Genomic DNA, 22,719 nt, shown 5'->3' on the forward strand with positions numbered 1-22,719 from the left:
CAGGATACCACATTTTCTAGGAGATATCCATGCTTCCCACAATTTTAGTGACAGAGCAGCTGAGAATGTTCCAGAACTGGCCATGGAAGCTCTGGCCCAGACTTCTGGGACAACAATAGTCTTAAAGTCCTACAGTTAAAGGCAATAGCATAGGTTTTTCCAAAAACCCAAGCTCTTCCCCTCAGACATCTTTCTCCCTCCATAAAAATGCAAACTCCCTTCCCTCAGCTATAGTTTCTAAAATAAGGCATTACTGGCCAGAACAAGTTCAGTATCAAAACTCAAGTGAAGGTCACAACTACTCTATAATGCAAATCAAAATACAGTTTACAGACATGGCTTCTTCATCAAACCACTTGGCACACAATTCTTCATTTTGACAGGCCTTTTGCAGGCATGGGTGTAAAAGATCCCACGGTGACTGCATGGCACTGCAGCCTGTGACAATGCACATTCAGATAACAAACATGCTTACTCACAGCAGGAAAAAGTTGGAGGTTGGAGGGAGGGGAAGAAAAATCATCCAGCTTTTCCCATCCAACACTTTGGTTCTAGTAAAAACACAACCTGATCCAGATTTCTGAAGTGTTTTGAGTCAAGCCTAACAGCTGTGCACCCACAGTGTTTTGGAGTTCTCTAACAACCAAAGTAAAATAAAGTGTGTTATATGCTACAACATCCCAAAAGTTCAAGGGCATTCATAAAACAACCTGGATACGCTGAAACACCTGTGATTTCAGATCACCACAGCCTGAGAAAAAGAAAACTGCATCAACCTGCCGCTTGCATTTTTCCAGTAAAAATAAAAGCCTGTATCAATTCTGAATTCCAGCAGATTGTGCAGGCTAAATATCTGAAAGGAAAACCTTTATTATAGACTTGCAGTTCAGAGCTTTTTGGAAGCAGCAACTCAGCAGGATAAGCAAAAAGATTTGTAAATCCATTTACTGCATGTTTTAGATCAATTTCCCTCCAAGTTCTTGTACAACATTTCAAACCTGCTGAACCTCATGAGACACTCTTTTCCTGTGGTGCCTTTAAAATAAATCTCTGAATCATCAGAAAACATTGTGTTTTCCTTCAAAGCCATGACTTGTGACTGGTATTTTAAGCACCATTAAAACTAAGGAGCTGAATGTTGAAAATAAAGCAGTAAGTAGGTCTTTCGCAAGTTCCTTCCTTTCTCGCCATACCATTGCTTTTGTCTTATTTTCAAACAAGTGACTGATTCAATTTCTTGCTATTGTTCTTTTATCCACTGCCAGATCTTAATTGCAGCCTGAAATACACTGCCTGCGTGGACAAAATTAACAATACATCAAAAATCAATAAAAATATGTGCAGCTTTTTACTTCAATTCACTTACCTGTGTTTAGCTTTATGACAAGTTATGGCTTGGCAAACATCTTACCGGGGTCTGATTTTTCTTGTTTACATCTAAATCTGCTGTTACTACCCACTGCTCTTCAGTAACTTTCCTGAAGTTTTGCCTTGCATCTGTAGGAACATTTTGAAAGCAACAGGGAAATTTGCTACAACAGCTGTGAGCTTTAGCCCCTCTCCTCTAGATCATAATACAGCAAATGAAATTCCAAGAAAATGTTGGTCATGGGTTATTTTTGCCTCAATGGTTCAAGGGTTTTTATTCCTATGATTACTTTGATGGGTGCCTTAAGGGACGAAAGAGTTATTGCTGTGCAGTATTTGAATGCTATGGCCCTGCGGTGTTTGAATAAGGGTACAGCTCAGAGTGAAACCGCCAAACGCATGCAAAGCTCGAACAAGCCCAGAGTGACACACGCAAGCACCTACAAGTGTCTGTAAGGATCGATTTAGATTAGAGCTGAGTGCTGCTGTTAGCTGCGGGCTGGGCTGCCCACGAGGCCCAGGCTGGAGGCAGAGTGCCCGCAGCCGCCGCCGGGTCACCGCGCGCCGCGCACACCGGCGGGTGCCATGCCAACAGGGTGCCAGGGAGCCGACTGGCAAACGGAAATCACTCAGAGCGTGACTCTACATGGAAGGCAGCCTGTGGGTGAAGCTGGTGTATTCTGGAAGCTGCTTCGTCACTGTGAATGATACCTACCATACACTAGTCATTGCTGGGCTTGGGTTACTGCTGCTAGCACACAATAAATTCATGTTACGTAGACCCACAGGCCTCTGAACAGGTGCTGGTGCTGGTCTCCACTAGAGCTAGCTCAGCTTTTTCTATTAAATAACACATTTAATTTTGTCCCCCATATTACATCCGCACATAGATTTCAGTGTTTTCATTATTTAGAATTATTCACTGAATAATGCATGGGAACGTCTTGCAGACTGTGTACTTACTTGTGAATGCTGTGCCACAACTACTGCTCAATAGCTGGACTGTGTGATTCGTCACCAAAGTAAAATAGAATTTCTTGTCCGCAGACTGGGAAGTATTTTCAAGTTGCATGTTTTAAAAATGACAAAAATCAGTCACGTGCACTTTTTACCAATACCTATAACATTTCCAATTCCTTTGTACATTCTTAAGAGAATAAATTTTATGTGTTTACATGTGCCATTAATAAAATGTGAAACAAAACTGCGACTGTAGTTAAATAAATAAAGTCAGCTCTTAGCCTTGTGGCAGAAGGCTTACGTAGGAAATAGGAAATCTGTGATCAGCTTCCTTTTCAGCCTGAAGGCAATGCAGTTACATCCCTGCAGCTCCTGCAGGCCCATTCCTCCCCAGCTGAGTCTTCCAGGTAGGGATATCCTTTACACTACACTTTGAAAGTTTTCCTCTTATGAGTCAAAATTATGAGTTCCCTGAAGCTGGGGGCTGGCGACAAAAAAAACCCCACCAAAAACAAACAAAAACAAACAAACAAAAACAAAAAACCAAAACAAAAAAAAACCAAAAAAACCCCACCAAAACCCCAAACAAAACAACCCACAAAACAAAAACAAAAACAAACAAACAAACAAAAAACCCAGAAAAACACCCAACAACCAAAACTCAACCCAAACAGCAAAAAACACAAAAACACACCAAAGAGAGGAAAAACCCTAATCAAAAAAAAAAAACCAGCCAACAAAACGAACCCAAATCCAATAAATCAGGCAACCAACCAAAAAAAAAAAATCAAACTACCAAAACTACTAAAAACAAAGAAAACCTGATTTTGTAACCTGTTTGGTGGGAGACCTAGAGGCAAGCCCAAGGCCCTTTTCTGGAGAAACCCTCTGAGCTGCAGTAAGGAGACAGTGGCAGAGGGTAGCCACTGTTTTCATAGGCATGGTGAAAAACACCTTCTAAGCAGCAAGACCTGCTCACCCCCAGACAAAGGAGGTCACAGCTCTCTGTGGCCTGAGGGGGTGTAGAACAGCCAGAGTACAGCTCTGATTCAGGCACTGGGAGGAGCAGGTTGAGAGGGGAATATCTGCCTCAATATCTCCTCCAACTGACTCCTGACTGGGCTTAGCCAGTGTAGGAAATTTGGAGCTATGTTACCCTTCCCATTAATTGACCAAGCGGGTCCTGTTTTGACTCCTATTTTCAATTACTTCCCTCTTCTGGATATAATTCTCTGTGACTCTCCCTGGCAGCTGGGGGGAAGTGCAGGACATTGTGGGGCCTCAGAAGATCTGACAGGAACCTTGCCTCCCTCCAGCTCTGCATGCATTGAAGGTGACAGGGGAGAACTCCAAGGACAGAGGCAAATAAAGGTATGAGGTCATCCTTCACATTTCCAATGAAAAAGGAAGATTAACTTTGCAACAAATACCTTTCTGAGAGGAGGGGGAAGGTCTTCAAGAGCTGCTATAGAAACAGAAAAGCCAAAGGTGAGGAAATGCCAGGGAGAAGATGTGAAGGTAAGTTTTATAGAGAGGAAGAAGTATAAGCAATATTTGATAGGTACACTTTTATTATAAAAAAGCAACAAAACAGTGGAACATGACAAAACCCAAAACCTGTGCAAGATCCCATGTTTCTTATAAAAGTTATTGATTTTGTATGTACCAGGGGTTTAGCCTCAAAAAATTATGGTGGTTTCTGCACTATATCCTGTGCTTTCTTACCCACAACACCCAACTATAACAGACAGTGACAGAGAGAAAGAGATATTGAAAAACGTGTCTGCATTTTTTCACCAGGTGTGCTTGACCCATTTGTACTACAAGGTACAATATGGAGTGAGTCTTTCTTGAATAACTGAACCCCTATTTTCTATTGTCTACCTTTACCTGTGGTATCCACTGAACGAGAAATACTGAACATGAGGACAGCACTGTGCAGCAGAAGGAGCTGTCAGAGGAACAGAGCTACTCAGTGATTTGCCCTTGCAGCAAATCCAGATCCACAGAGATTTCCTGGTGTCGCTCCCTCTGTCGTTGGGTGGGTTTCTTTTCACAGTCATACCTTTGCTTTATGGCAGTCAGTCCTTCCTTCTGCCTCTATGTTTTCCTCCATCTTGGCTTACATCTTCCCTTCTGCACTTTGGATTTCTCTCTGCTTATTGTCCTTCAGAAAAATGTTAAATCTCCTGGAGGGAGAGGTTCAACTTGATTCATTTCTTCCTCAAAGGGAATGGAATGAGTCATTCTCTGGTCACGTTGCCCTCCCTTTTCTCCCAAGAACCAGGAGAATAAGTTGGATAACCTCAGTTAAACGTGTGCTTGACAAAATTATTCAAATTTTACAAGAATTAGCTGCTTTTTGTACAGACCCTAAGATCTCAGTGTAATGTAAGCATGGTAGTAGCTGATTCCTTCTCCAGGGCTACCACTGAGCAAGAGCCAGGAGATACAGTGGCCCCCCAGAGCTGCTATTGTGGCCAAGGAGCCCTTTCAGATGAGTGTCCCAGTAAAACTGGGGACAAAGGAAGGGCAAAGGGAAGGGCAAAGGAAGTATCCCGAACCACTCTTCATTCTGCCTTGGAGATGCTGGAAGAAATCCCTTTTCCAGAGGCTGGGAACAATAGGACAATCACAACTTACATAATTTCTGCTGATGAAGCTACAGTGACATTACAAGGCATGTTAAATTTATTGACAGCACAGAGGCCAGATCTCTCTTCAGCTGGAGGAGTCCCACCCAGCCACTTGCCACCCTCCTAGGATGCTCAAATGCATCACCTCAAGCACATTCCTCCTGATTTTTGCTGGCATTGAGATGTACTGTGTGTCAACATTAAAATGCCAATACACATCCGGGCCTGGATGCTCTCCTGCTTAGCTGGGGACACGAGCACTAAGGTGCTGCTCCAGCAGTACAGGTTCCAGCCACTCTAGCCACTTTGGTTCCCTTCACTGAGAAAAGTCCTGGGACACAACCCTGCGCACAGAGACGCAGATGCTTTTAAATTGCCACCTGCACTTGGTTTCAAAACAAAAATGCAAAGGAATGCTCCCAAGTCCAGGCCCCTCAAGGCTTTCATTTGAAGACAGCTCCTTGTATGCCTCTATTTCCCATCTGTAGGGCAAAACTCACCAGCTGCTGAGAAGCACAACTGACAACAATATGCTCTGAAATTAATAAAATTTGGAAGTGAAGCAGCAGGCTCCAGGCTGGTAAGTGAACACAGGGCTCTGTCAAATGGCAGGCCTGGTTCAGATGAGCTGCCTTGGGTTGCAGAGTTGGTGGGGTGGGAGCTGAGGTAGTGATCATCACTTCTGGGAAAGAGCACCACACCCACAGCTCACCTGCCCCTGGGCACAGAAATTAGAGGCTGCTGCATCAGAGCTTAAGATCTGGATGTAAACAGGCACTGCCAGGCACAGCTGTGCCCCCAGCATGGCTGGCTGGGCATTTGGCAATGTCACCGAGCTGTAGCTGACTCAAAAGTCATGTCTCTCCAAGGATCACCAAAGTCAAATGCAGCATCAAGTCAATTATCCACTCCTGGACTTAAAACAGGCCTTTCCCTTGAGCTGTATGTTATGGATTCAGTCAGTTCGTTGGTGACACTGAGAAGATGTTTTTTGTTACAAGTCAACCTAAAACAGTTGAACTGGTTTTTGGTAAAGGAGCATTCACAGTGGATTTAAATGTTTAATTCACCCTCAAAACAAGATTTCTTGGGAGGGAGTGGGGGAAGGAGAATTGTGTCTTTTTCTCAAAATTAAGCAAAAAAAAAAAGATAGAGGGGGAGTTGAAAAAGCTTGCATTTTCTGCCTTAACATGAAACAAATAAAGTTGCTTTACAAGTCATTTTCCTTCCCAATTTTAATGCAGTTCCCTATTCAGCATGAGAACAAAATTACTCTTTCTGTGATTCATTCTCATATGAAATTCAAAGGGTTTAAAAATGTGCCTGATTTTGGAAGGTTTCTACATAATTTTATAGCTCAGGCTAGTGTTCAGTTAGAAAGCTGAGTTCCAGCAAAGACTGCTGACTATGGGCCAGGAGAGAAATCCCAGGGGCCAGCAGCAGTGGCCTTACAGCAGGACGAGTGTGCAGCAACCTCAGAATATCTTCTGCAATGCTGGATGGAGCTGAGGAAGTGGAAAAAGAAAGAAAGGGAATCGGGAAGTTTAAAGAAACACAGGATGTGCAAGAGGCACCAGCAGAGTGATTCAGTGTGATTTTCCGGTAACAATGAAGTTGCAGGAAGGGTCAAGAGGCAACACCTACCCACAAACTTCCATCTCCTGAAACATTCAGAGAGGAGAGGGGTGGTGGGACTGGGGTCAAAGATTTGAAGTTAAAGTTCTTATGTTCTTATCTCTAAGTAGCATGGCCATTTGAAGAGCCCATGAACTATTTTCGTGCCTTGATGTCTCAAGAATCTGTATTTCTGCTCTTTGTGGAGATATCTTCAACCACATGTGCTTCTACACCTACGAGAAAATAGGATTAGACTAAAAAACCCAAGTAAACCTGTTACATTACATTACTTGTTACAACAAATTATTAACTATAATAAACATACTACATCACTGTATGCCTTTTAATGGCATACACAAATGATGCATGCCATTGGACATTCAGGACGTATCCCTGGTTTCCTCAGTCCTGAACATGATCTAAGAGCAGGAGCAGAGTTCTCAGCCTTAGCCAAAACAGCCAACAGGCCTGAGATGGGCCAGAAGCTCGATGGTCACTGAAGAATGTGCAGCACAGCTGCCTAGTCTATGAATGACCCTGTAGACACAAGAATTACATATTTGAGTAAGTAGTAGAAATATGAGCTCTTGGAGAAAATTTCAGCAGGAAAGGATATTGCTGAGTAGAAGCAGAGGATGAAGTTTGAGCTGGGGCTGCAAAAGCATAGTAGCCCTGTAATGCCAAACAGTGTTGCTAGTCAGGCTGAGCAGCTGCATCTCAGGATAGGGGAAACTCTTTCTCCCCAGGAGTACATGCTTACATGAAAACATGCTTACTCCTGTCCCTGGGCCAGCAGCAATGTAAGCTGTTCCTCCAAAACTATATTCCTAAATTCTGTCCTACCTTCTTGACTAAAGTCAAAACTGGTTTGCCAAAATCTGATTCGCATCACCCTTGCTAAGGGATTCTGTGCAAGTCATTGTGATACAGGTCTGTAGGGTAAGTGAAGAACAGATGCAGAATATTTAATGTTGCAGCAGAAGTACAAATTTTAGGCAGTAAGAAATATTTCTTTTTCCTATATGTGGATAGTATTTCAGTAGAGTAAATAAGAAAATATCCTGGAAAGTGAGGACTAGAATAAAACGTGCCAAAAGTGGGGTCTCAAAAGATCACTAGTAAATTCTCTTCTTCAAAGCAGTAATGGGGAAACTACATCATCCCTCTGCCATTTCATACAAAGAGTCTTGGTATGGGATCAATGAATAGGCAAGTGCAGCCAACCTTCTTGCAATTGCCTGCAGGTTAAGAATTTGGAAGTTGGTGGAAAATTTGATATTGAGTCTGAACATTCACTCACATCTAGACTTTAATGTAACAGCCTAAAGGAAGCATTGCTCTAAATTTTAAATCACAGTGAACTTGATGAAGGGCTTGATATGATCTATAGGAAAAGGTCAGAAAAGCTGTAAATGTTTATTTCCATGAGGTTAAACAAGTGCTTTCAGTCCAGCTTTTACACTTTCATCTATGTTTTCACCCACAGTCTCTGCAGAACCCTTCTAGGGCTTTTCTGTCCTAGAAAATCTTTACCATGCATGCACTGAAAGGCAATGTATGTGGCATATAACCCATAAGGGACCAGGGTAGGGAAATCTGCAAGCAACTGCATTGCAATTGCTAACTCCAGCACAACAGCAGAAAAACCAGCTGGGCGACAAAGGGGAAGCTTGGACCCATTCAAAAACATTAATTCTTTTGGCAGGAACGCTAGGGGCTACCCTGCTTTCAGCAGCAAATAATGAAAGATGCCTCAACTGTTGAGAAACCATGAAGAATATAATGGACAGCAAACCTCATGTGAATCATGCTAAAGACTGTGCACAGGTTGTATGCACCTGGGAAGTCATCACACTGCATTGCAAGCACCTATTATTTGGGAAGGGAAAAAAGCAGAGAAAAAAAAAGAGAATAGAAAAGCCAGGCCATTATACTCTTCCCCCAGAAAAGAGATGTTAGTAGGTTCTGAGTCACTTGTGAAGGGTGGCAGAGACTTCATTGGCAATGGGAAAAAGGGATCATTTTATTTGTCATTTGGGCTAGTTGGCTGCACACATTGCAAAACACAGATGTGCCTGCCCTGCAGCATGCGTAGGAATAACTCACTAGGCATGCCTGAGCTTCAGCTGGGCTCACTCTAGGCTATAAGCAGTATTGCCAAGCTGTGTTTGAACTCTGCTTAAATGGTTGGTGATTTGTATGGCCTAACTCTGGTTCCCAGAGTGGGAACCCAGCACCATGAACTGTGCAGAAATTTGGAACTTTGTTGTGTCTAAAGCCAGGTGAAGAGTACACCCTCATTCTTGAAGCTAATTAGCTGCTAAAATAATCTGGTATAGGGAGAAAAATAATTATGGGTACCATGGCAAGGTCTAATATTAATAATGACATGTGCTTGTCAAGAAAAATACATTTAAAAGACAAAGGAACTTTTTGTTAAAACTGCAAGAGGATTAAAAAAACCCACAAAACCTCACAAAAAACCTGAGTTTAACCCTGGTCACACTGACATGTGGTTCCTCACAGCACTATTCCATATTACTTGCTGTGTGCACTTTCTTGACTAAACTGAATTTTGGAGCAGTTACATAACACACAGCCCCAAACTACCTGTCCAGTGACACCTACTTTTGTCTGAGCCCAGCTATTCTCAGTGGCTCAAGTGCTATTTAGAAAGCCATAGCAAGCATACTTGCAGAGCATGGGCTTCCTGGGGTTCAGACCCATGACAGGTGAATTCTTGGTTTCGTTTTCTCTAAGCCCTCATCCTCTTTTTTCCATCCATGCTCTAATGCATGGAATTCCTGGTCTACAAAGCAAAGCAAGTAACCTGCAATGCAGCAGGAGGAAGCAAACAGTGAGTGTTCATGCCAGAATGTCAGATTGAACAGGATCAAGTCCAGGCACGAATGGCTGCATACTTATTATTTGTTGAAGTGATGCTGCCTCTCAGGAGTAATTGCCATTCCCAGTTCAGGAAGGTACATGTTTGCTTATTTAGGCTTGCATGCAGAAATTAAGTTGATAGGTAATATTTGGAAAACAATCAACCAAATAGGCTCTCTACATTTCTACAATGACTGCTGAGTATAGGTAACAACTATTTCTTTAAGCTATTGAGTACTTTGTTCCATCTGGCCAGTTTCTATGGAATACTTGTCTTTGTAGTGGCTACTGAAAATGAATGATGATAGTATTCTCCCCAGTCAAAAGCAAACCTCACAATGCCTACTGCAAATTCAAGGGCCTCTCATGCTGCAACAACAGATCCACAAAGCTGAGGTGCTGTGGCTAACACTACTTTATCATCTAGGGCATCTCCAGCAAAAAGAGGATGGGCACAGGGTGAAAGAGAATTGGAATGATTTTCAAATAAAGGTAGAAGTTCTTAGTATTATGTACAAGATTAATGTCTCTTGACTTCCAAGAATGAAGTTTCACATCTCAAGCATTTAATGCCAAATATTTGCCAGGATTTTTATCTTAGTACAACTGTTTATAGTGGCTCTAATGCTATGTAAAAGACTGTAGCAACACATCCCCATGGGTTTATATTACTATTTGCCTTCATAGTTCTTTCACTTCTTCATATAAATTATGAACTTCTTCAGATGTGTCAGAGGCATTCCATTTCCTCAACTGCAAATGACAAATGAATAATAATACACATTGTTTACTTTTTTCCCCACTCCAAATCCCTATGCAGCTCTCCAGTGACTCCAGTTGCTGCATTTGGTCTGGTTTTCTGCATGTGTCCTGCACAATGACCATGAATCTCTCAGATTTCATGTATGAATACCTGTCTGTTTCAGTGCCACACATAATGTATTCTGCTCGTTTATTCTAACTGTGAATGTAGTGGTTTTCCTTTCCCATTTGAAGATACAAAAATATTTGAAAATAAGGGAAACATTATATGGAAATAATTATTCATTTTTCTGTTGAACTTAGGCACCAAAGTAATCATGTGCGTAAATATGGAGCAAGACCACTTTGTTGGTAGTTTGTGCTGAAGACTGCGATTTCAGCCTTGTTTCCCAAGATAAATAAAGCTAGTGCAAATATTCAAACATTCAAAAAGTTGCAAGCTATATTTGTGGCAATTATAAATTAAATATTTTTACTCATGCTGTATATTAAAAGAACATCAGTGGAGGACCTCCTTGCATTTTGGGTAGGACTGGCTGGAATAACTGGACACATACATCAATACAATCAAAGAGAGAAGCTATTCATTCTCTTGCACTCAATGGAGGTTATCATGCAAAAATGAGTTGGTTAAGCCACTAAGACTGCCCCAGTCCTAATACAAGTTTCAGCAGCCTTTGTTGACTTTGGTCTTTCTGAGCACAGTTCACATCACTCCTGAATCAGTGTAACAAAGCAAAACTGTGTAACAAAACACACTGTCCCAGTACACAGCATAGGGGTCTCTAGACATGGCTCTTTAGCAGACTTTCTGCTGTGGGAGGAATCTCTTGGGTGCAATCAGCCTCCTTTCCCTGTAAAATCTTGGCTGTTGGGTCATGTATGGGTGAGCATAACACCCCCAAAGTGACAGAGACACCCCTTTGTCTCATCCTGGGAACCCTTATGAGTTGAAGGTCACACTGATGGTTCTCTATCTTAAAAAAAGGTACTGCTGAAGGATCACCTAGGGACTGATTATACTTCAGCAAAAAGGGTATTAAATAACCTAAAGCATCCTCCAATCTGCCACCACCTGGCTCAGAAGTCATCACTAAGGGCAGCCTCTCCTTCCTCAGGAGAGAGTTGCAGTGCCCTTTGGGAAAAATAGAGGCTCCTGTGTGGATAACTGTTGGGAACAGTATATTTTGCACATGACTTCAACCAGAAAACTTTTGAATTGGAAATGACAACACATATTTCAGGTCAACAGACTTTAAGACATTTTGAGTGAACAGACAAGATTCCTCAGTTGCCCCAGATTTCTGGTTTACAATGCCATATTTAGTACTGAATATAATATGTAAGAAATTTGCTTTGCCTGTAAGAAATTTGCCAAAAGAGTGCAGAATGAAGGAAAATTTCCATTCCAGCTAATCTCTTTAGAAGGCATATCAAGGTGCTTCTCTCATGTCTCAATCTTGCTATCAGCTGAAAGGTTCCTGTCAGCACTCAAGACAGGAAAATTCCCAAAGCTTAAACCTTAAGACTGCCCTGACTGGCTGCCCTCTGCTGTGTCCTGGCCCTCCTGTAGAGGGCCATCCTGGAAGAACAAAACAAAACACCTGTTTAAATTATGCTTATTTAAAAGTCTCTACAAAGCAAACCATGGGGGTTTTTTGTCTTTTCAGAAAATGCTGCTCAATAGCAGTTATTTTCCACAGTCAATTCTGCTATGAGCTGAAAGCAGCATAAAAATTTCCATAGTTTAAGAAAGAACTTAAACTTGGTTTTTTCTGGAAAGGCACACAGGAGGAAAACAGTAGTCAAAATCATCTGAAGAAATTACCTCAGCTAGGCCATATTTGAGACAATTGTATTGTCATCCTAGTCGAAAAGGGTTTAGAAGACCAGTTAGTCACTCAGCACAGCTAAATCCGAAGCATCACTTAGTTTTACTGAGCCCAGACTATGTTTAAACTGAATTCCCAATTGCATTTTAACAATAGACCTCAGAGGGCCATAGTTGGGGGATGTGGTCAAGGCAGAGGTCGTTCCTATCAATATTACCTGAGTCATGTTGCCAACACAATAGGATACCAATGGTTTGTAACTATATCCATCATTAGAGCAGTTTCTGTAGAACAGATAAGATCAAAACAAAAGCTCCCTGACCCTCTTGCATTTCAAGATTCCATTATCTTTATTACAGAAATCCCTGAATGCAGCTTACTTCCCATTATGCATTTAAGTCCATGTTGTCTCTGACACTCTTTAATTTTCTCAAGATCTGAAAGCACTTTTTCTCCATACTTATTAATTTTACATGGTACTTTGAGACGGGTTAATAATAGGATCCAGCTCATCCATTGTCCCACTGTTGAGGAACCAAAATGCATGGATAGCAAACCTAGTACTAACAGCAATGCTATTCAGATAAAGTTGATTTTCTCCAGTTTTGTCAGAAAGTTAAACAACCTGCTGCTCCTGATCCCTCCAATTTTGCTCTGAGGAAGACAGTAATCAAACTCACACGTATTATAGACATTTAATCTAATCTTCCTTGAAAAAGATACATAAATTGTTATTGCAATTTACATCTGAGGTTCATATGCTACCACATTGATACTATCTGTGCCATGGAAACACAGACTGATTAGCCAAAATATACTGCTCAGCAGAAGCCATTCTCCTTCCTTGGAAAGGTAACCGGCTCAGGAGGGAAAGGAGCCACCAGGGAAGTGCCATATAGTTTTAAATAGGAGAAATCTTTTTATTTCTGTGCCAATTCCAATACCTACTCTGAAGGCATAGGTGATTCAAGGAGACATGGGCCATACTGCGGTCTTCAGAAGACACCAGTGTAATAAAAAGATTTACCTGACAACTTCAATTCAGATATTATTAATTATCAAAGTAAGCCACAAAGCAGCTTCCAATGAGTGATTTATTCGGGTAACACACCACTGCTGTATTTGTGATTAGTCTAAAACAAAATCTCATCATTATTTTCAGTTCTGAGGTTTAGTGAAGTAAATGCCCACCTTTCACAAAAGTACAGCCATATGTAAAGACTGGACCCATTGCACAGTTTGCTTTTTGTTTCCACCTGAGTTACATATTGTGAGTCCCCTCTAGGAAAGCATTAGAGTGAAGAATAGGGCTCTAACCTGAATAGGGCCCTAACAAAGCCATCTCTCACTGGGACTGATGCAGAAGGAAGGCAGGTTAGAGGGAAACCTAAAAAAAAACTCGAGTCTTTAGAAGCAAAACCTAATAAATAAGATCATGGATCTTCAGGATTTTGAGTTAAATCTTCTGGTGCCCTTTTGGAGAAGAAAGAGTATGAGATCTCCAAGCATGAACTGCAGACTTGCAGGAAGATGATGGCATTGCAGAGACTGTCTAGGTTATGCTCCAGACTACTGCTGTCACCTAACGTTTGCACCAAGGCATTCCTCGTGCATATAGATCCGAAATCATAACCAGAAGTACTGCAGCTGAGCCCCTGTCTGGCTTATTGAAAGGACAGAGCTGCACGGTCATGAGCTGAGGGCACCCAAGTTCATCTCACCCTGTGTTGTGCTGTCCCAGCTTGCAGCTCGTGTCCTTGGCCTGAGGTTCTGAAGATGGCTTTGTTTTCCAATCTCCCCATCAACTGACTTGGTACCCACCTCCCCTGAGCCTTCTGGGGGCTGCTGAAAATTAGGAAGTTTCTGGGAAGTTGGCAGGAGAGGTTTGCTAAAAATACGAAAGGAATTGTGTGATACTGCACCTCCATCAGAGGGGAAAGCAGTCCATCTTATATCAGATGGTTTTCTACTGCCCCAGTTGTAAAAACTACTGATCACACTACAGCTCAGAAGATACAGACAAGTCCCTCTATTTTCTCTGTCACTGAGATTTTCTTTTTTAATTTTTTTTAATGGTTTGTTTTGAAAGGGGACCTTGAAGATCATAGAGTTTCAACACCTCTGCTGTGGGCAAGGCCACCTTTAAATAAACCAGATTGCTCTGGTCCTGAACAATTCCAGGGATAGGGCATCCACAACTTCCTTGAGCAGCCTGTTCCAGTGCCTCACCACCCTCACAATTTTTTGCTAATATCTAATCTAAACCTATTTTTTCTATTTTTGAAAACATTTCTTCAGTATATTCCTGCCCATCAAGTAGCTGGTTGAGCATCTCACCCCAAAGGAATACGGTCCCTTTTTTGTTTACTTGTGGCCCCAGAGGCTGACTATGAACACTCCCTGCCTTGTCTTTGAGCCCCTTCAGGGATATTTTTCACCCTACAGTCAACACAGTTTCAGCCCACATAGTTCACTTGGGGAGCCAGGCTGCAGTGGGCTGCTGGCACAGACCAGGAGACCCTGTGACAGAGAACGTCGTGTTCCATGGGGAACAACAAGGAAAAGCACTGAAAAGCATATGTTGTTTCTACATATCATGCAAAAGAATGGAAAGACTGTGGTAGTGACGCCAGGCTCAACCATGTCCAACAGAATAGCAGCATTCCTGTGTTTAACGCTGCTGTTTGCTGCTTGTGCTGCTTTGCAGAGTGAGTATGTTATCCCCTGGGATCACAGCTCAAGTCTGAACTGCATCACTTCATCCAGGCCACAGATCTGCTTTGCTATCTCAAGTGTGACAGAGAAGCTCCATGCCCCCTGAGCAGCTGTGAAATGCTACACAGCTTCCCTGCTCCACTCCCAGGCAGGCTGCAGCTTGCTAGCAAAAGAGAAGGATCCACTCCAAAAGTGTTCACAACAGCATAGGTGAAAGTTTTAGCTACAGCCACTGTTAAATGCCTACTGTTGCCTATAAGGCAGTCAGAAGCCCACTTAAACCTGTAAGAAAATCAGTAAGACACATGAATGTCTAAAAGCTAAGTTTATAATGGGAGGAATTTTAACTAAAGCAAGTGCAGCGGTTGCACTTGAACACAAAGAACTAGAACAGTTGCTACACATTTGGATTTATTTCAGGACATAAGAAGTAGGGAAGAAGCTGGAAAAATATGCACTGTATCACACACAGAGGAAAAATTACATGTTCTGAAAATGGCTGTCATTTCTATATTGCAATTGTAAAAGCTTTTGGACATCAAACACATTATTTTGCTACATACTGGCTGGCACCAACAGAAGTGTCAGACAACACCCAGGGTTTCTTAGATGCCATTGAAGATTGAATTGGTTTGAAGAACAGAAATTACAAGCTTCACTTCAGGCAGAAGCCAGTATATCCTCTTCCAGAAATAAAGACAGATGTTTGTTTTAAACCCTTTTATGGTGGTGCCTGTTAGTATGAACATGCTTAAGGATGTGTTACTATTTTCATTATAAACCCCTGCTTTGAAGTGTTTTATAACTCAGCTATAAACATATGGCACTTGCAGGGACAGACACAACTCTTCTGTTTCTATATCAAGATTTTAAAGTGTGCATGCACAAACACATACCTAAAACAATGGTGGCATCCAAATTTTTAATGCAGCTATGTAGCCCAAAATTAGCTAAATGAAAAGAATGATTTTTCTTCAGCCTCTGACATTTTTTCTTTCTTTCTCTTTACTTTTTACTTTCATTGCTCTCATTCTGTAGTCAGTTACAATTTAAGAACTTTAAAAGCAGCTGCTGCTAGACAACAACCACTTCTTCTGAGGGTTCTAATATTACTGCTGCAGGAGCTTCACCTAAAGAGCGAATCTCCCTTTTCCTCTCCATGCACATTTCTGCAGCAGTCCTGTAGTGAACCATTGGGTAAGCAAGCAAGCAGTAGTCTGAAAACCTACTTTAGCAGGCACTTGAAACAGCTACCTTTAAACAAGAAAGTTTTTTCAGCGCTTGGCTGAAAAGAGCTTTGATACATTTGAAGAACATCAGTGAGTAAAACAGAGCTGTGGAGAAGCAATTTGTCTAAGTTTTACTTTTCACTCCTATTCTGCTTCTTATTTTAAGCTGTTATAATGAAAACAAAGGAAATTAAATGAAAAGTTTCTCCATTTAAGAAAGCCTGGAGGTTCCCTCTCCAGCTTCCCTGGCACGCTCCCTGCCGCCCGTTTCCGAGATGCACTGCGTCTCACACGGGCACGGGTCCCTCCAGGCAGAGCAGGACAGGCTCCTCCAGGTTCCATCAGTGGAGCTTTGCAGAAAGGGGTGGAAGTGGGGATCACCCTGGCAGCTCTGGGCAGATGTCCCCTAGGGGGATACACTTTGCATGGGTTCCCACCAGCTGCTGAAGGAACAGGCTGAGCACTCCACTGGGCAGCTAAACCCTCTTGATAGTGAAGTATCTTACGGAAGTTAACCATCGACCTCACTGACTACTCTCACACTGAAGCTCAGCTGTAAGATTCCATATCTTACTAAAACAGAGCTAAAGACAATTAGCTCTGTTGTAGTAAGAAAGACAATTCCTGACTTACCTCTGGTCTTCATGTTAGGGATCCCTGCCATAGGACTTTTAACCCCTAGTATATAGAGTAAGAATTTGTGGGAAAAAGCTCCCAAAAACTAAATCTATTTAGTCTTCTTGAATTACAGCTTCCAGAGATCTGTATCTTGTGTGTGCTTCTGTAACATGAAAAGGACTCTGCAGTTATGCTGCTGAACATTAAATAAATGCAGCAAGCTGAAAACCACTGTTTGGAAAAGTCCGACTTCAAAGATGCATTCAATTAGGCAAGGATTATTCTTTACAGCAGAATTCCAAAACTCTATACTTTTTGAATTTAACCATAAATCCACAGTGTTGCAATTCAGTATTTCAATTACTCCCAATTCTTACCTACAGAAACTTGCCAGAACTGCAGGGAAGTTGCAACATCTGCAGAAACCCAAGAGCTGCACAGAAGAGCATTGGCTCCAAACTAAGGCAGCAGTCAGAGAGGTTCATGGATGGGATGGGAGGGCCCAACACAGGGAGGCTGTAAAGAAGGTCTGTGATCTCTCAGTCACATGCCATGCACAGGGATCAACCTGCTGCCTGAAATCTTTGCCACCATCTGTACAGCAGAGAAGCAATTAGTACTAGTGAAAAGAAGGAAGAAACATTTTCTCCAGGGCTACCTAAGCCCATGGCTTACCAAGACATGAACTTCAGGACAGAAACAAAATGCTGACTCATTGTTTTGTTCCCCTTGCTGCCCTCTGGCCTGGCCATAGCATGCCCTTGCAGGCTGTTCATGGATATGGGTATCAGCTAGCCAACTCAGACGGTCCACACATTGTTCCACAAATGCTTCACCCAAGTGCAATACCTGAAGAAAAGCTTTGGTCCATGGATAATATCCGTGTTTGGGCTTGGACACCCACATACACACACACACATTGTCCCCACACCACAAGGTGAGTCTGGATCTGTCTCCACTGAAGACACTCACCTTTAAGTCCACACTTGAGTAGCAGCAAAAACAAAACCACTGTGAAATTAGTAGCAAATTCAGGTCCTGAACTCAGCAGATACTAAAGCTCAAGCTTCTGCTCAGAGCTCTCAAGGCAGCTGCACTTCTCAAGTACCTGTCCAAATGCTGGAAATGTCTTTTCATTTTATTTCCTATCACCAGAAAACAGAGATTTGGGATTGCTGCTGGTAATGGATAACCTAGATGTATTGTAAGTAATGCAGGGTGAGCAATGAGATAGCCCAGTGTAATTGCCAGGGTGGCAAGTGTGCCAGAAACACGTCGCTCTCCAATTCAGCAGCACAAACAAGTGCATAAACTAGTGTTTTATACTGAGCTCAACAGAGTCAGTGCTATTTTAGGTCATCCAATTAGGTCTCCCACACACACTCACAAACTGCATACAGACCATTCGGGTGTTAAAAAACTGGCAACTAAAATACAAAATTAAAATTATCCTGTCTAGGTAACCTGAACTTTTCTAGGAGTGGAGAATTTGTGCCTTGGCAGTGCATATGCTTAATGACGGATGCACTTCCAACTCTTGCCAGTAATTACTGTTTTCTTGACTTTCTTCTTTCTGATGAAAGACCAAATATTGTGAATTACTGCCTTAAAAAAAAATTGCTTTTTAGCTTCTGGCTTTTATTGCCTGCATTTGCTGTGCAACAAAGTCCAAATGCTCACAAAATGAATGACATCAAACTCTGGTTAGTGCCACATTGCTTCCTCATATGCCATGGACACTTCTTCCACAAATGAGGATAGCACATACAGCCCCTAATTACCTGTGAGGTGCAGTAACTTACCAGTCTTTGGCTCAAGGTTTCCATGCAAAGTCAAAGTGAACCCACCAGTCTGGACAAACTCTACACTACAAACAATACACTAAGGTAATGCAGTTCAGCAGTTACTAGAGGAACATGACATAACATTGTATGAATCATGTGACTGGTGAGATTAAAAAAAACAAATTGCTGAGATACAGGAAAAGTCCTGGGTCATTTCAGATGGAGAATACAGTGATACTTGGGAAAATGCAGGCTGTGAAACCAAAGCCACTATGAAATAGTTAAGTCTTCCTCACACGGACTTTCCTTCACATAAAATACTGAGAGTTTCAGAGCAGATGAAAACTCTTGAGTACAGTCTCCCTCTACAATCACCACTCCATAAAGCAATACTTAAGTTTCTTTTTAAGTATTTGGTATCATCTCACATTAAAATTCCAAACATGTCTATTAGGCTTCTCAGTTTCGCATTAAACAATTTAGACAAAGACTATGAAAGACCTGCTAAATTGCTAAGTAGCAGCTAAGCCAAAGGCCTTGTAGCACATAGTGGTTTTAAACTGGACTCCAGATTTGCAAGAATGGTTGGAGAGGCCCATTTTTCAAAACTAAAAGTCCCCAGAACTGGCAGCATGACAGAAGTGGAGACAACCTCCTGTAATATGTAGAAACTGCAGGCTTCTGGAGAAAATGTTATGCACTAGGTCAGGCATTTGTATTGACACACAGGAGCAAACACATCCTGAGTTATGAGAGTCTTCCCATGCTGCATCTATGCCATAAATGGAATCAGTCATCAGGGGGCTGGAGAGAAAAAGGTTTTAAACTAAGGAAAGAAAACACCACCCAAAAATATCTCTTTACCTCTCTCCCACCAAAACCAGCTGGAGAGGGGTGATGGTTGTCACAACGGTGTTAGTGAGAGCTGCCTTTCACATCTCCATGTTCACAGTGCAACAGGCAGAGTATGAGTGTGATGAAATTCCCCTCTTAGGTACATTTGCTCATTTCAGGAACAAGTTAACATGTTTTCCATTTTGGTGTTTATTTGGGATATTTTAAATTAATCTACTGATCTACTAAACATGTTTGAGGGATCAATCAGAGGCACAAAAGAAGTCATGTTTTCTTCAGAACCCACAATTTTCATTCATTTAAGTGATCAACTGCTGTTCAGAGTTTTACAAATGGGATCTTTCTGGGAAAGCATTTTATGTAATTTTCTCTGTTGTAATCTTGGCCTCCTGAATTGGTTTGGTCGTGCTGCTCAGGGTTCCTCAAAATATTGGCAAGATGGCTCAAGCAAGGCCAGCCTTTGACCCACAGCCTGCCTTCTCAGAGGCAACAGAAGGCCTCAGGGACATCACTTCATAAGAGATGAGTTGTCATCTGCCTGACTCTTGCCTGGGAATTGGAAAAGCCAGGCACTTTCTTGTTACAAGTAGACATGCTGCTTAATGCAATATAGATTGTCTGAAAATGAAGGCCACAAACCCCAAATGGTTTTTCTTTCCCACTGACCAGGCAGAATTTGGCACTATTTATCTTGCTACTTTTTTTCTTATAACAGGCTTCTCAAAAGTGTCTGCCAACACTAGCCTTGATGTAATTCCAGCAGCTTCACCAGAGGAATATTTAGCTCTGTCCTTAATCACCCTCATCCATTTTTTGACTTTGCAGAATCCTTCTGTGATCAGTGATGTGCCTTTGATGCCTGAGACACCAAACCAAGACTTCCCTGTGGTCAGACATACAATTCCAAGGTCAGAGTGGTGGAAAGGCAGACAGTGCTGGTTTTGCACGTCAGCTGTGGCTGCTCCCTTAGGCCTCACTGAGGTCACCAGCCCCTGCATCAGCTTGCCCTTCCCATTCACTGCTCCACAGATTCTTCCAACACCACGAAGCATGGTTGAGCTCTGTGGCTCATTTTACATCATCAAACCACAAGTACATCACCTTTCATGTAAACACTTTTCCAAATACACAGCTCTTTAAATGACATATGCAAAAGGACAAAGGCTAAAGAGGAAGAAAAAATATCTCAACAATTAAATGCATTTGTTACAAAACTCAGCAAAAGATGACTCATTGGGTGGCCTCATGATTGTGGTACTTCCTAGTCATTATCGTTCTCTACCTAAAAAGCTATGGAAATTAGTCAAGGTTGGCTTTAGAAATAACTTGTGCTTTGTAGTCAATATAGGTTAATAGAAATCTTAGGTCCTATGACCTTGGAGTTGTCGGCAAATACAGCAGCGGACGCGATTTTCTTTTCAAGACAGATTCTTTTTCTCAGAGCACACAATTCTCTATTTTTAGTAAAAGCAGGGACACAGATAACACCATAAAGATGGACTGCAAACATTTCAGCTGACAAGTAGGTGCTACTTGATGATGATTGCCCAGGGTATTAGCAGAGGCAAGAGTTACCTTCCCATGTGCAATATGGAGAGCACACTTCTCCACAGGAGGCAGATCCCAGCAACCTCCTCTACAAGGAAAGCTGTATCTGACACTTTGTTGTCTCTCCAATTAAGATTCTTACAAAGCTTTTCATTTCATATTCATACAGTGAACAGTATAGTCTTGCCTGTTGCAATGCAAGAGCTAGCAAAACACTTTGTGGTTTATGTTCCTTGTTTTTCCACTTATCCTTGCACTAAGTACATACTTTACACGGGGCAAGCATTTAAAATAGTGGAAAAATATTTGTCTCTGAATACTTAAGTCAAAACTGCAGAGCAAGAGAAGACCTGAGGGTATCAAGCTTCTTACTTCAGGTAAAGGTATCAGCTATACTGCTACTTTTCCAAATCATATTCTCCATTAAAATTAGATGAACTCCCATAACTTTTGTTTTTAAAGCAGAAATGGAAGGTTGTATAATTTTTCAGTAAAAAACCCCAATTTTTTCAAAATCACTGAGATGAAGGCATCTCAGTGAAAACAAATCACTGCAAATTCACTCTAACTACAGCTCAGAAGACAAAATTTCCATGTAAGCAGCACCTCAGTTTTGCTGCACTTGTTACTTACACTCACCTACATGGAAATCTGAACTGCTAAAAACCAAACCAAACCAAAACTGAAAGGAAAAGCTTGAACTAATTTGAACACTAAAGAACACTAAAGAAATATTAAAGGGTGACTTTCAGACTTTTGAAATCCTCTAGCAAGAGCCCTCCGGCCTTTCTTTTTTTGGTGGTTCCTCCTACCTTCACAAACCAAGGACAGGACATATTGAGACATGTTTACTAGACAGACTGGCCAAGTCTCTGTTAGTCCTTGAGGGCTTGTAACGTGGTATGAACTGCACTGTACAGTACCAGTGCAGGCACAGAAGAGATTTTACTCAGTCATGAAAATAAGCCAAATAGGATTCCATCAGTTCTGCAAGAAGCAGCCACGTGCTTGTCCAAACCAAGTGATAACTACCACGACTGCATTTAATTCTAACGCCTGGTCTTCAAAAAAGGCTTCAATTTTGCAATCTAAATAATCCAGAATTATCCCTACTGTGGCATTATTTATAAAATTAGAAAAAACCCAAACAACTAAAACATCCACAAAAAAAAAGCAACATGTAAACCCTATTACAAAATGAAGTGATACATCCTCGTTTCCTTCCTGTGCTACTGCCCATGACAGGTAATTAATCTGAGACAAGGTACTGAACCAAAAATGTAATGAAAATTCAATACTTGGAAGGAATTGAAGTCACAGAATGTCAACGAGTGTTAGCACAATTAGGTCAGGACATCTCAGCTGTTAGCAAGACTTGGTAAAAGACTCATATTTTACATGACAAGTTGTACAAAGATTCAGACCTTTTCCTTCTTAATCTTCAGTGACGCAAGCCTCACTGTCAGAATTCATGGTTACACTGGTATCTCTGTTAGTTGGTGCTGCATACTAATTCTCTTTTCAGCTGAAGATACTAAAAAAAAAAAAAAAAAGGAATTGAAAATTATCAGATCAAATATGACATCAAATAACATTCCTAAGATGATTAAATAGTGGTAAAGCAGAAAACTCCTCTTCATTTTGCAACCATGACATATTCCATTATTCTCCAAGGGTTCAAAAATTCACACTATGGAGGTAAGGGCTCCAAAAAAATAGAAATATCACCTATCAGCTGATGAGCAAGAACTTCACACTGTGTGGAATGAGCTGCATGACTCAAAATACACAAAACACTTTAGAAAAGCCAGTCAATGAACAGGAATAATTGTCCTTGAATCCACAGCACATCTCAACTCTCATGGCCACCCAAATAATCCAGAGTGGAAACACACCCACACACACCTCC

Source organism: Melozone crissalis, unplaced genomic scaffold (assembly GCF_028551555.1).
Source record: "Melozone crissalis strain CALT ecotype California unplaced genomic scaffold, PUWL_Pcris_2 ptg000005l_1, whole genome shotgun sequence".
In the NCBI taxonomy this organism is placed as follows: Eukaryota; Metazoa; Chordata; class Aves; order Passeriformes; family Passerellidae; genus Melozone; species Melozone crissalis.